The sequence below is a fragment of the Oncorhynchus mykiss genome, chromosome 20 (genome assembly GCF_057628025.1).
Source record: "Oncorhynchus mykiss isolate SJ-2025 chromosome 20, ASM5762802v1, whole genome shotgun sequence".
Taxonomy (NCBI): domain Eukaryota; kingdom Metazoa; phylum Chordata; class Actinopteri; order Salmoniformes; family Salmonidae; genus Oncorhynchus; species Oncorhynchus mykiss.
Window position 1 is genome coordinate 9,540,692 of NC_143041.1, and position 14,714 is coordinate 9,555,405.

Consider the following 14,714-nt stretch of genomic DNA (forward strand, 5'->3'; position numbering starts at 1 on the left):
TCTCCAGACCAAACAGTCACCACCAGCCAGCCTCCGCCCAGTACCCTGCCCTGAACTTAGTCATTGTTACTATCCGGCTACCATCCGGTACTCTACCCCGCACCTTAGAGACTGCTGCCCTATGTACAGGTACATAGTCATTGAACACTGGGCACATTAATACCTCTCCGTGGATCGGTGTCTCTAAACCAGGACAGTTGTTTCTCAATATGCAATAATGTGACTAGAATGACGTTGTAAACACAGCCAATTCCTGGACATAGACATGTCTTATATTGGCAGAAATGTTAAATTCTTGTTAATCTAACTGCAGTGTCCAATTTACAGTAGCTATTAGAGCAAAAAATACCATGTTATTGTTTGAGGATAGTGCACAACAACAAAACACTTTTATCATGGCGATTGGTTTGATAGATTCACCTCTGAAGGTAAATAATATCTGAATGTATGGCCTTTCTCTTGCATGTCAAAGATGATAAACAAAAATAAGAAAAAAATATAACACATTTATTTCTTTGTATTATCTTTTACCAGATCTAATGTGTTATATTCTTCTACATGAATTTCACATTTCCGCAAACTTCAAGTGTTTACTTTCAAATGGTATCAAGAATATGCATATCCTTGCTTCAGGTACTGAGCTACAGGCAGTTAGATTAAGGTTCCGATCCTTAAAAGTTTTTAAGAATGTTTACATACTGTTTTACCCACTTTATATGTATATAATGTATTCTAGTCATGACTCGTCCTATAAGAGACTGAACATCCCTTCACAATCCTGGGTAGTGCAGGCCAGCCAAACACAAAGCAATGTTTTGACTGCCTCTCGAACACAAAGCTGTTAGGTAAGACACACACGGGATTGAACAGTGTATTCTGTTGTGGCATAAGTACATACACGACCAGTGGTGCCATGCTGTACTCTGACATTGATCTTGGTGTGAAGAGCTACGTGACATTTTTTCCGCCAGAGAGATTGACCCTCATATTAACTGAAACTGTGTAAGACATTACGTAAATAAATGTTTACTTAGCAGTCAAATGCACCAAATACTGTGTGCACGTGAGTCAAGTTCAATTGTTTACACAGTACTGTCTGGCCCAGTCATTACAATGCAACTCTCTCAGTCTTCTTAAAGCAGAGTCATCTACAGGACTTGAGTTGAAGGTGATTTGCGGACACTGCTGAACCTGAGTTAATGAGCTTGACCAGAGCAGAGACTTGTCATGCATTCAACAGAAACCACATGTCCGGTAAAGTGGGGGGATGAGGTTCATGTTTGATACAGAGGTAACATTCAGAGAAGTGTGAAAGTCTTAGCAACACACCAGAAAAAACAGGAATATGCACTTGATGCGCTTATACTGTACTTATTACAGTACACACCGCAGCTGCTTTTGTCCAATGGGTATCATTGAGGACAGGGACACACAAATAGTCATTGACCCTAGCAGTGAGACAGCAGGTGTGTCTTGGTTATTAGTGCACATGGGCCCTATGGACCCGCATACACCATCATTCACACTCACATGTGCACGCACACGCAGACACACATGCACACACACACGCACACACACACACACACACACACACACACACACACACACACACACACACACACACGTGCACGCACACGCAGACACACATGCACACGCACACGCACACACACACACACACGTGTACGCACACGCAGACACACGCACACACACACACGTGCACGCACACGCAGACACACATGCAGACGCACACGCACACACGTGCACGCACACGCAGACACACACACATGCACACGCACACACACACACACACACACACACACACACACACACACACACACAGGATGATCTGAACGTTAGATAACTGAGCAGCAGAAATGTGTAATCAGGGTACAGCTGAAGAAACCAGACATCACTTCACAATCCTGGGTAGTGCAGCCCAGACCGACACAAAGCAATGTTTTGGCTGCCTCAGAGAAGTATGCGCCTCGACCACAAAGCTGTTAGGTAAGACACAAACGGGTTTGAACAGTGTATTCTGTTGAGGCAGACGTAGACAACCAGTTGTGCTCTGACATGTAGCTCTTCACACCGAGATCAGTGACATTTTAGCCACAGGGATTTAACCTCATATTACCTGTAACTGTTATGTGTAAGATATTATGTAAATCTACATTTGCGTAGCAGTAAAATCCACAAATACTGTATGCATGTGAGTCAAGTTCCATTGTTTACGTAGTACTTTCTGGCCTAGTCATTACAATGCAACTCTCTCAGTCTTCTTAAAGCAGAGTCATCTACAGGACTTGAGTTGAAGGTGATTTGAGGACACTGCTGAACCTGAGTTAATGAGCTTGACCAGAGCCGAGACTTGTCATGCATTCATCTGAAACCACAGTCCCTGAACATCTCACACTCCACATACATGTCCGGTAAAGTGGGGGGATGAGGTTCATGTTTGATACAGAGGTAACATTCAGAGAAGTGTGAAAGTCTTAGCAACACACCAGAAAAAACAGGAATATGCACTTGATGCGCTTATACTGTACTTATTACAGTACACACCGCAGCTGCTTTTGTCCAATGGGTATCATTGAGGACAGGGACACACAAATAGTCATTGACCCTAGCAGTGAGACAGCAGGTGTGTCTTGGTTATTAGTGCACATGGGCCCTACGGACCTGCATACTCCATCATTCACACACACACACACACACACACACACACACACACACACACACACACACACACACACACACACACACACACACACACACACACACACACACACACATGCACATGCATAAACGCACACATACATACAATGCCGTCGTCATGGGAGAGTTCAATCACTCTGTTGTCTGACTACTGCCGTTAAAAACACCTGTAAATGTTCAAATGGAAATGCCTTGTCCCATAGGGGTAGCTACACTAAGGGTATTTACACACCTGCGTGTACAGACAGATGTAGGATCTTAATTTGAGCCAGTATGCTACAGCAGGAAAATAATCTGGCAGCAACAGAAAATGTGAATTATTATGTGGATTATAATTAATGGATATTTTTGTATGGATTGATACATTTTTGTAAGGGAAAATCAAGCCTGAAATTTCAAAGTGGAAATTATTACTTCAGATGCCTTTTTAAACCTTAAATACATTACATGTTTTAAATTTTTCTGCATTGAAGGAACAGAGTGATCAAATTCTACATCTACATCTGTATATCCACACCACCCATCCAGGGACGTGTTTATATTTGTATTTATTATGGATCCCCATTAGCTGCTGCGGACAGTGGACAGTTTGTTGGTGATGTGAATGGGGACGTGTTCAGCCCTACTTTCTTGTAGTCCACGATCATCTCCTTTGAGCTGTGTGCCAGTAGTTCAAACAGACAGCTCGGTGCATTCAACATGTCAATACCTCTCACAAACACAAGTAGTGATGAAGTCAATCTCTCCTCCATTGACATGCATATGATTAATGTTAGCTCTCTGTGTACATCTAAGTGCCAGCCGTGCTGTCCTGTCCTGAGCCAATTTACATTTTATTAAGTGGCACCTGACCACACGACTGAACAGTAGTCCAGGTGCTACAAAACTAGGGCCTGTAGGACCTTCCTTATTGATAGTGCTGTTAAGAAGGCAGAATAACGCTTTATTATGGACAGACTTCTCCCCATCTTAGCTACTGTTGTATCAATATGTTTTGACCATGACAGTTTACAATCCAGGGTTACTCCAAGCAGTTTAGTCACCTCAACTTTCTCAATTTCCCCAACTTTCTCAATTTCCACATTATTCATTACAATATTTAGTTGAGGTTTAGTTGCTTTTAGTTTTTGAAATGTTTAGGACTAACTTATTCCTTGCCACCCATTCTAAAACTAACTGCAGCTCTTTTTAAGTGTTGCAGCCATTTCAGTCGCTGTAGTAGCTGACGTGTATAGTGTTGAGTCATCAGCTTACATAGACTTTACTGAAAGCCAGTGGCATGTTGTTAGTAAAGATTGAAAAAAGAAGGGGCCTAGACAGCTGCCCTGGAGAATTCCTGATTCTACCTGGATTATGTTGGAGAGGCTTCCATTAAAGAATGTCCTCTGTGTTCTGTTAGACAGGTAACTCTTTCTCCACAATATAGTAGGGGGTGTAAAGCCATAACACATACATTTTTTCAGCAGCAGACTATAATCGATAATGTCTAAAGCTGCACTAAAGTCTAACAAAACAGCCGCCACAGTCTTTTTATCATCAATTTCTCTCAGCTAATCATCAGTCATTTGTGTAGGTGCTGTGCTTGTTGAATGTCCTTCCCTATAAACATGCTGAAAGTCTGTAATTCTGGCTTGTAATTGTTGATAGACAACAATCACTTTTTCACCTTTTCCAAACACTTCCATGCTTGTCTTTCATAATTAGGTCAGATATACTTGGATGTGTTGTGTCAGTGTTTGTTGCTAGCATGTCATGTCTAAATTTGCTAATCTTGCCAATTAAAAAATATTTAAATTAGTTGGCAATATCAATTGGTTTTGTAATGAATGAGCCATCTGATTCAATGAATGATGGAGTGGTTTGCCTTTCTGCCCAAAATTTGGTGATCCAAAGCTTTTTAATATCATTCTTTATGTCATTTATCTTTGTTTCATAGTACAGTTTCTTCTTCTTTTTATTCAGTTTAGTCACATGATTTCTCAATTTGCAGTTGGTGGATTTCAGTCTGAGTAGAGAAATCCTAACTGCAATTTTAATAATTCCTACAGTCATTTTTAATCCCACTAACATGCTAAAATATTCTAGAACATTTTAGAAAATGTTTACTCCGCCAACATTTTAATTAGCAAGACAGTGGACAGAGGGGTATTTATTGGATTAAATAAATACCCCTCCATCCACATCATTCTAAGCCTGCAGGGACCCTCACCTGTCAAATGGGACAGGATCACACCACATCTGGGCTGTGTTAGCCTCCATTTCCCCCAATGGGTGGCTGGCGTAGAGCCACATCCATCTTCATCCTCTGACATGCTGCATGCTGCCCCAGACAGCACCACATAGTCCCTCAAGACCACACACACTCAACAATGCATCAAATACCATGATACAGGGGACAGGCTGTGTCTGATTAATGGTCAATTTACAGTCAAAGAAAACAGTATTGACATGTTTCAAATCCATATCGGATTTGATATGAAGTTAGAAATCGACAACGGAACAAGATGATTTATCGCCTTTGGGTCCTTGAAGTGGATTTAATCATAGTTTTATTACAAGAAGGCTAAGTTGGCCCGTACACTGCACTCTACTACTGTGTGTGCATATAAAGACACACATTCAAATGAACTTATATTGACAATATGCTTGTCTTACTAGTGTAAAGGCACCCAGTGTGCTTTCACACAGAATGCATCATGCTTTGATGTGTGTAACTGAACATCTGCAGAGTACATGAAGGCCACAGTAAACATGGAGTCACTTGGCCACTTACACAGATTTACAGGTGTTATAGCAGGTGCAGTGAAATGCTTATGTTACTAGCTCCAACAGTGCAGTAAATGTCACAAGTAATCAAAAAACCTAAACAAGACACTATATAAAGAAATGACAAATGGGATCAATTAACAATCCAGAGTAGATATAGAGTGAGCATTTGTCAGAATCGAGAATATAAATATGTGGTGTATGGACCAGAATATAAATACACCCAGAATATAAATATGTGGTGTATGGACCAGAATATAAATACACCCAGAATATAAATACACCCAGAATGTAAATAAGTGGTGTATGGACCAGAATATAAATACACCCAGAATATAAATACACCCAGAATATAAATATGTGGTGTATGGACCAGAATATAAATACACCCAGAATGTAAATAAGTGGTGTATGGACCAGAATATAAATACACCCAGAATATAAATACACCCAGAATATAAATATGTGGTGTACGGACCAGAATATAAATACACCCAGAATGTAAATAAGTGGTGTATGGACCAGAATATAAATACACCCAGAATATAAATATGTGGTGTGTATGGGCCAGAATATAAATACACCCAGAATATAAATACACCCAGAATATAAATACACCCAGAATATAAATATGTGGTGTGTATGGACCAGAATATAAATACACCCAGAATATAAATATGTGGTGTGTATAGACCAGAATATAAATACACCCAGAATATAAATATGTGGTGTATGGACCAGAATATAAATACACCCAGAATGTAAATAAGTGGTGTATGGACCAGAATATAAATACACCCAGAATATAAATATGTGGTGTATGGACCAGAATATAAATACACCCAGAATATAAATACACCCAGAATATAAATACACCCAGAATATAAATACACCCAGAATATAAATATGTGGTGTATGGACCAGAATATAAATACACCCAGAATGTAAATAAGTGGTGTATGGACCAGAATATAAATACACCCAGAATATAAATATGTGGTGTATAGACCAGAATATAAATACACCCAGAATATAAATATGTGGTGTATGGACCAGAATATAAATACACCCAGAATATAAATATGTGGTGTATAGACCAGAATATAAATACACCCAGAATATAAATATGTGGTGTATGGACCAGAATATAAATACACCCAGAATATAAATACACCCAGAATATAAATACACCCAGAATATAAATACACCCAGAATATAAATATGTGGTGTGTATGGACCAGAATATAAATACACCCAGAATATAAATATGTGGTGTGTATAGACCAGAATATAAATACACCCAGAATATAAATATGTGGTGTATGGACCAGAATATAAATACACCCAGAATATAAATACACCCAGAATATAAATACACCCAGAATATAAATACACCCAGAATATAAATATGTGGTGTGTATGGACCAGAATATAAATACACCCAGAATATAAATATGTGGTGTATGGACCAGAATATAAATACACCCAGAATATAAATACACCCAGAATATAAATACACCCAGAATATAAATACACCCAGAATATAAATACACCCAGAATATAAATACACCCAGAATATAAATATGTGGTGTGTATGGACCAGAATATAAATACACCCAGAATATAAATATGTGGTGTGTATAGACCAGAATATAAATACACCCAGAATATAAATATGTGGTGTGTATGGGCCAGAATATAAATACACCCAGAATATAAATATGTGGTGTGTATGGACCAGAATATAAATATACCCAGAATATAAATACGTGGTGTGTATAGAAGGTATATAATTTGGAAAAGAGAATGGTATGTACAGTAGTGCATTATGTATATTAGGATGAGCTATGTTGAGAATACAGTATTTACATACACCGTATGTAAACAAGAGAATATAAACAGAATATGAGTTGACCTGCAATAAATGGCTCTGTACAGTACATGGGGCATTAGTCTCAAGGCACAGGGCAGTGTACCGGGCAGGTAGCCAGCTAGTGATGACTGTTCAACAGTCTGATGGACTGGAGATAGAAGCTGTTTTTTAGTCTCTTGGTCCCAGCTTTGATGCATCTGTGCCGTCTCTGTCTGCTAAGAAGGTAGCAGAGTGAACAGATCGTGGCTCGGGTGGCTGAGGTCCTTGATGATCTTCTTGGCCATTCTTTCACACCGAGTGGCGTAAATTTCCTGGAGGGCAGGCAGCGTGCCCCAAGTGATGCGCAGTGCAGATGCCGTACCAGGCGGTGATGCAGCCCGATGGAATGCTCTCGATGGTGCATCTCTAGAAGTTTGTGAGGGTCTAATGGGCCATGCCAAATTTCTTCAGCCGCCTGAGGTTGTAGAGGCGCTGTTGCGGTGTGGTGGGACCATTTCAGGTCCTCAGTGATGTGCAAGTCAAGTAACTTGAAGTTGGAGGAAGGATCAAAAGAGTTCTGTTATCTCTGGTAGAGATTGGTTGTGGCTGTAGTTGATCCTTCATATTAATGACAGTCTATTTGTCTTAGGATGTTTAGTCTCTATAGGATGTGAGTTAGGGACACAGTTCACAGATCAGTTGGAGGTAATATACAACATGCGCAGTATATGCTGTAGGTAATATATTATCACAATATTAATTATATATACAGTATACAGTATATATCCACATTATTTGCTTGGTGAACTATGCACATCCTTGGACCTGCTTGGAGTAACCCTGGATTGTAAACTGTCATGGTCAAAACATATTGATACAACAGTAGCTAAGATGGGGAGAAGTCTGTCCATAATAAAGCGCTGCTCTGCCTTCTTAACAACACTATCAACAAGGCAGGTCCTACAGGCCCTAGTTTTGTCGCACCTGGATTACTGTCCAGTCATGCGGTCAGGTGCCACAAAGTGGGACTTGGGAAAATTGCATTTGGCTCAGAACAGGGCAGCACAGCTGGGCCTTGGATGTACACAGAGAGCTAATATTAATCATATGCATGTCAATCTCTCCTGGCTCAAAGTGGAGGAGAGATTGACTTCATCACTACTTGTATTTATGAGAGCTACATGTTGAATGCACCGAGCTGTCTGTCTAAACTCCTGGCACACAGCTCAGACACCCATGCATACCCCACAAGACATGCCACCAGAGGTCTCTTCACAGTCCCCAAGTCCAGAACAGACTATGGGAGGTGCCTTGTACTACAAAGAGCCATGACTACATGGAACTCTATTCCACATCAAGTAAATGATGCAAGCAGTACAATTAGATTTAAAAAAAACAGATAAAAAAAACACCTTATGGAACAGCGGGGACTGTGAAGCAACACAAATATAGGCACAGACACACACATACACACACACATACACACACATAAACATGGATTTAGTATTGTAGATATGTGGTAGTGCTGGAGTAGGGGCCTGAGGGCACACAGTGTGTAGTGACATCTGTGTATGTGTTGTAAAAATATATATACATTTTTTTGTATAACTGCCTTAATTTTGCTGGACCGTAGGAAGAGTAGCTGATGCCTTGGATCCACAATAAATACAAATACAAAATAGTTTTCAATGCATTCAAGACTAAATAGCTGGTGTTTCCAGAGTTGCTTCTGCTAGACTTGTATCGCTGCCTCATCCTATCACTACTTAGAGGAAGGCTGTGGTAGTGAATGTTAGTAAACATCACCTCTGATTCCTGTCCTGTAGTGTTATCTTTCCTATGAGAGCGATAACCTTGAAACACATCAACCGAACCAGGGGAAGACTTCAAAAGAAACAATGTCCCAGGCCATGGCGATACGGGCCCTGAAACTATTTAATCAGGTTATCTCCTCCTTCCCTCTGCAGAGACCTGGAACTATGTCTGTATCCCATATGGTACCCTATTCCCTATATAGTGTCCATAGGGCTCTGGTCCAAAGTAGTGCACTATGTAGAGAATAGGGTGCCGTTTGGGGGAGTTTTACTGAGGAGAAATACATTATGTAGCTCTATTTCTGTTCTGATCTTTGACAAGATGTTGAGTCAAGCTGTTGAATAGGCTCACAATAGTTTAAAAAATATATGTTTGTATCATAGAACTCATAGACCCAAGGTCCTGCAGAATCAGGATCACGTAATCACATTTGAATATCAAACATAGAGATACATTTGCTCTTTTCCAAAGAAAAACATGCTGACATAAATCTCAGTCTCGTTACTCATTTTTATTTGCTTTTTGGTTTCTAGAAGTTTCTCTGAAAGGGTTAGCCACCAATGGACACTTCTGTTTATTTATGGATAAGCTGGTTTGTGATACATTCTCTTTCTCTGTGGAAGCCATCACAGACGAAGAAGAGACTAGCATGATTACAGGCCTCTCCATATTCCAGATTACATCATAGATCATATCATCAAGTGGTTTGGGATTCTCTCTGTATGTGTCCCACTATGCAGTAATGTATATGAAATGCACACTGTATTGTTGAGCTTAGGCTAAGTGGTCAGATTTGTTGCAGGAGGGAAACATCAGGTCAAGAACGACCCCATGTGTACATACATGCATGCACACAAACACAGGCATGCAGGCAGACAGGTACACAAACAGCCACACACACACACACACACACACACAGTATACGTGGTACACTTCACACACTTCATGTGGGTCCATATGCTGTTCACTGCAGGTTGTTACGGGTGGTCTTATCACAGTGAATTACACCTTTCAGATAACAACCTATCAAAGCTGGGCTAATGGCTTACTCCTGTAGACTAAAAGCCAGATGCTCTGTTACCTCAGAGGTTGTTTTTGTATTTGACTTGTCGTCATGATGTCATCGTTCCTGGGAGTGCTTATTGTCCATATTTAGTTGTCCAAGTTCCCAAGATAAGTAACTTTCAAAATGCAGAAATCATCCCCGTATGATGCAAAACACAGCACCAAATGATGCAAAAATGTATCATACTGGGATGATTTCTGCATTTTGAAAGTTGCGTGCTGACAAGCAAAACATGTTGGGACTATGTCAACAATGGACTAATGATAGAAATACCAACATAGTCTTCCTGTAACTGCTGAAAATGTGCCACTCTGTCTCATTCATCTGCTTTTTCCATCTAGCAGCAGTAGCAGAAATGTACTTCAGGCCTCTAGATTTCCAGTGGTTCTCTCCCAATGTTGTGTCTGGATCTCCAAACTGTATCACACCTGAGGGGATATCTTATCCCAATCAAAGGAATGAGGTTAGATTTCAGATTCTAGTTGTGACAAGCTGCTGACAGCACGGTATGGTGCTGGTACAGAAAAACTCTACTTTGAATTTAAGACCACTGTGCATCCCCCCCCCCCAGTCCCTACATAGAATATCAGTTTTATAAGGACTTAACCCAGTAATCATGGTCAAAGTATTTGTTTTAACATGAGACCCTGACTGTTTTCACTCAGCATAACCCAGCTGATGGCCTCAGCTATTTCTCTTTCCAAACCTAAAGGCTGATCTCAAATGGGAACATCTCAGGGGGCAACTTCACCCCTTCTCCTTTTACTAGAGACAATGAGGATACATAACCACAATGCAGTGCAGTAAAGCCATTAATGGTGGTTGGTCAGGCATCAGCTTGGCTCTCCCCACAGCAGCTGCCTCCACGGCCTCTTTGTCATCTTTAATAATTTCACAGGCTGATAAACATTTGTTATTATTCCAAAAATTCTCACATCTTGCAGGAATATGTTCCTGCATGGGCATGCCTGGCACTTACTTATACCCTGAAAGCTGCTCTCATTTGGAAGCATTTTTGCGCTGCTTGCCTGCTAGCCCTGCGATAACTATACTTAGCCAGCTAACCGCACTACTTTGCCCTGCAGTTAGGGCTGAGAGAGAGCGAGAGAGAGAGAGAGGATGCTGGGATCTTCAGTACCTCCCCTCCATAATTAGAAGAGACTCGTTAGTTTAGAGGCAGTTTGCTCGTTTGCTATTCAGCTGTTTTGAGCAAACATGGTTGGCAAGTCTGCTCTACATGACATTATAGATGAAATCTACATAGGCCTACTGTTAAAGCTGAATGAAAACAACATCTTGCAGAGATTGGAAAGACACTAAAGTTTATAGAGACACACTAAAGTTCACTTAGGTGTTACCGCAAGGATATTTCCCTCTGGTTTCACTGTATCCGGTGCAGCCCTTGCCATCGGCACCTCAGGGGGGTGATGATATTGATTTGATGTTTTCTAAAGAGGACTGTGAGAACAGGGGAAGCTGATAGGACACGGCTGCACCTTTCAACAACTGTCTTTTCTCTGCTGGATAAACAGCCAGGGAGCAGCCAGATCTCTTCCTTCATTACAGCAGGCTCCGGTTCCTTGAAAGGGATGAGCTGTCGGGTTCAGCATGATGTGTCATGGCCCCTTTTGTCCTGTGGTGCCTGTGTATGATCCATTATGACAGAAGGGCTCACTAGGTGTATGTGTGTGTGCGCGTGTGTGTGATTACTGTCCCTCAGAGTAAGGCCAGCACAGACATTCCATCCAGGTGACTCAATAGGTTTCCAGGTGACTCAATAGGTTTCAAGAGCACCTCTTCAGCAGATAGCCCCATGCATTGTATCTCCTGTAGTCCTGTATTATATAGACACAATACTGTCTTTCTCCTACGGGACAACTGTACCAGCTCACCATCTGTCATCCTCTTCAAAACGTTAAACTTGAGAAGTGTTGCTCATACAGTCTCACCAGAGATAGTGAAGTGCTAAAACCATTGTGTAAAGCTTTAAAGCATTGAACAAAGCTGTCACGTCCTGACCTTAGTTCCTTTTTTATGTCTCTATTTTAGGTTGGTCAGGGCGTCAGTTGGGTTGGGCATGCTATGTTTTGTTCTATGTTTGTATTTCTATGTGTTTGGCCTGGTATAGTTCCCAATCAGAGGCAGCTGTCAATCGTTGTCTCTGATTGAGAACCATACTTAGGTAGCCTGGTTTCGCCCTTGAGTTGTGGGTAGTTGTTTTCTGTTTCGTATCTGTGCCAGACAGAACTGTTTCGGTTTCGTCCGTTCATGTTGTTGTTTTTTTTGTATTTTTCAGTGTTCTATTAAAATATTATGAACACGTACCACGCTGCACCTTGGTCCTCACCTTCTTCCACCTACGACGACCGTTACAAAAGCTATTATGCTGAAACAGAAAAGTATTTTTCCATCACAAAAAGGAACCTTTTGGTAGTCTGCCACCTCCTTCCCAAGCCCTGATCCATACATTCCAACTCAATGTCACTTTCAGCTTGGATGAAAGAGGATTCTGGCTCCTCACGACACGACAAGCGATAACGTTTATATTTCTGTAAACAATAACACGTCAGTATGATCATAAAACAAGTCTCTAGTTGTGTCTATCCTCTTTAAGCCTGAGGGGATCTGAGCCGAGGAGACGGTTGAAATGGATCCTCTCTTTGAAGAGCCAGGGCAGATCGTCATAGGTACTTACCCAGGACGACAGACCATAATAATCTGCTGCCAAGCAGCCGTTTTCTTTCCCACACCTAGCACCTTACACAGGTCGGTAGGAATTCAACACGGGAGGTATCACTGTGTGCGTGCGTGTGTGTGTGCTTGTGCGTGTGCATGCATGCGTGTGTGCTTGTGCGTGTGCGTGTTTGCGTGTGTGTGTGCAATACAACTGACCATAAAACATATTTTAATTTGAGTATTATTTATCAGTTTGACCAAAGAACAGAGAAGCAAATCTGGCTGTTTTTCAACATTCAAAACAGATCAATATGGAAGAGTACTCAAAGAGTCAGTGAGCTAAATCATTTAGGTAAGAGTAACAGGTCAATCAGGGGAGAATGACTGCCCCCTCGCATTGAGGATTTCCAGTTAAAGACTGACCACGGTACTGCAGGCATTGTTTCCAGAAAAACAGGATCCCCCATTATAGTGAATGGGGAAATCTCGATCTTCGTAGTCAATATTCGTGGATATAAAAAATTTAAAAAACACAATAATGGTACCAATACTTGCTTCTATTTCACCCGATGTATGTCCTTGAACCGATTCCTTTCAAATCACACACAGACAAAGTTATAAGGATCATTTGTGGCTAATGGCAGTCTGCAGTACCTCAGTCGGCCTTAAACTTCAGCTACTCCATGAGAGGGGGCAGCACTGAGCTAGCCTGCAACGTCACTTCCTAGAGTAGCTCAAACTGTGCATGCAATGTTTCCTTTTGCCCTCAGAACAGCCTCAATTCATCAGGGCGTGGACTCTACAAGGTGTTGAAAGCGTTACACAGGGATGCTGGCCCATGTTGACTCCAATGCTTCCTATAGTTGTACCAAATTGGCTGAATGTCCTCTGGGTGTGGTAGACCATTCTTGATACACACAGGTATATGTGTGTATCATGTGTGTAGCTTTCCTAATGTTTTGTCCACTCAGTGTAGATGTGCTGTCATGTAGGGACTCATTTGTCTTCCAACCAACAGGTCAACATCTTCACTACCTGACATCAGTGAATCCCTCACCCTATCTCCTCTTTTTGAAATCCCAAAAGGATGTTGCTGAACTTTAACATTCTATAACAACACCATTTTTGCATTGGCATGTGCTACACCTATCAGTTAATACAATAATACATTTTTGTCATGTCAGACTGTTTCACCAGAGGCTTGTTTTCCACTCTGCTCACATGGTCGACCCAACAACACCACAGTCTGCTGCAGATAACGGATGTGCTGATGATTAGTTCTCACCCATTATGTTAACTGTAATTGTTTTGGGGGGCAAAATCATAAGTGAAATGTTTCATACAGCTTACTATCGGTCTCCTCTCTGAGATCTCTGCTCTGCTTTTTTACATCAATGAGTTACAAAATACACTAAACATCCCTGTCTCATCTTCCGTCTGAACTGGATGTATGACATTGGTAGCTGATGAAGAGAAAACTGAGTCTGAAAGGAAGCATTCAAATGAAATGGGCTGTCCAGATCAGTCTGAAATGGGCTGTCCAGATCAGTCTGAAAGTCGGATTATCACTACAGCCTCCAATACAACAAAGTAGAGTTGACTATGGACTGATTGGCTCCAGTCAGACACAAGGAGCACAGATTGAACAAGGACAGGCAAAAAAATATGAATGTTCAAGCATTATTTCTGCCCTTAAATAAATTTGTCATTAATTGCTGTTCCTTTCTTAAACATGTATTAGAGTCCGGCTTCCCCCCCCCCCCCCTCACTAACTATCAAGTCTGCATCTTATTAACTGTGTGTGTGTGTGTGTATGTGTGTGTT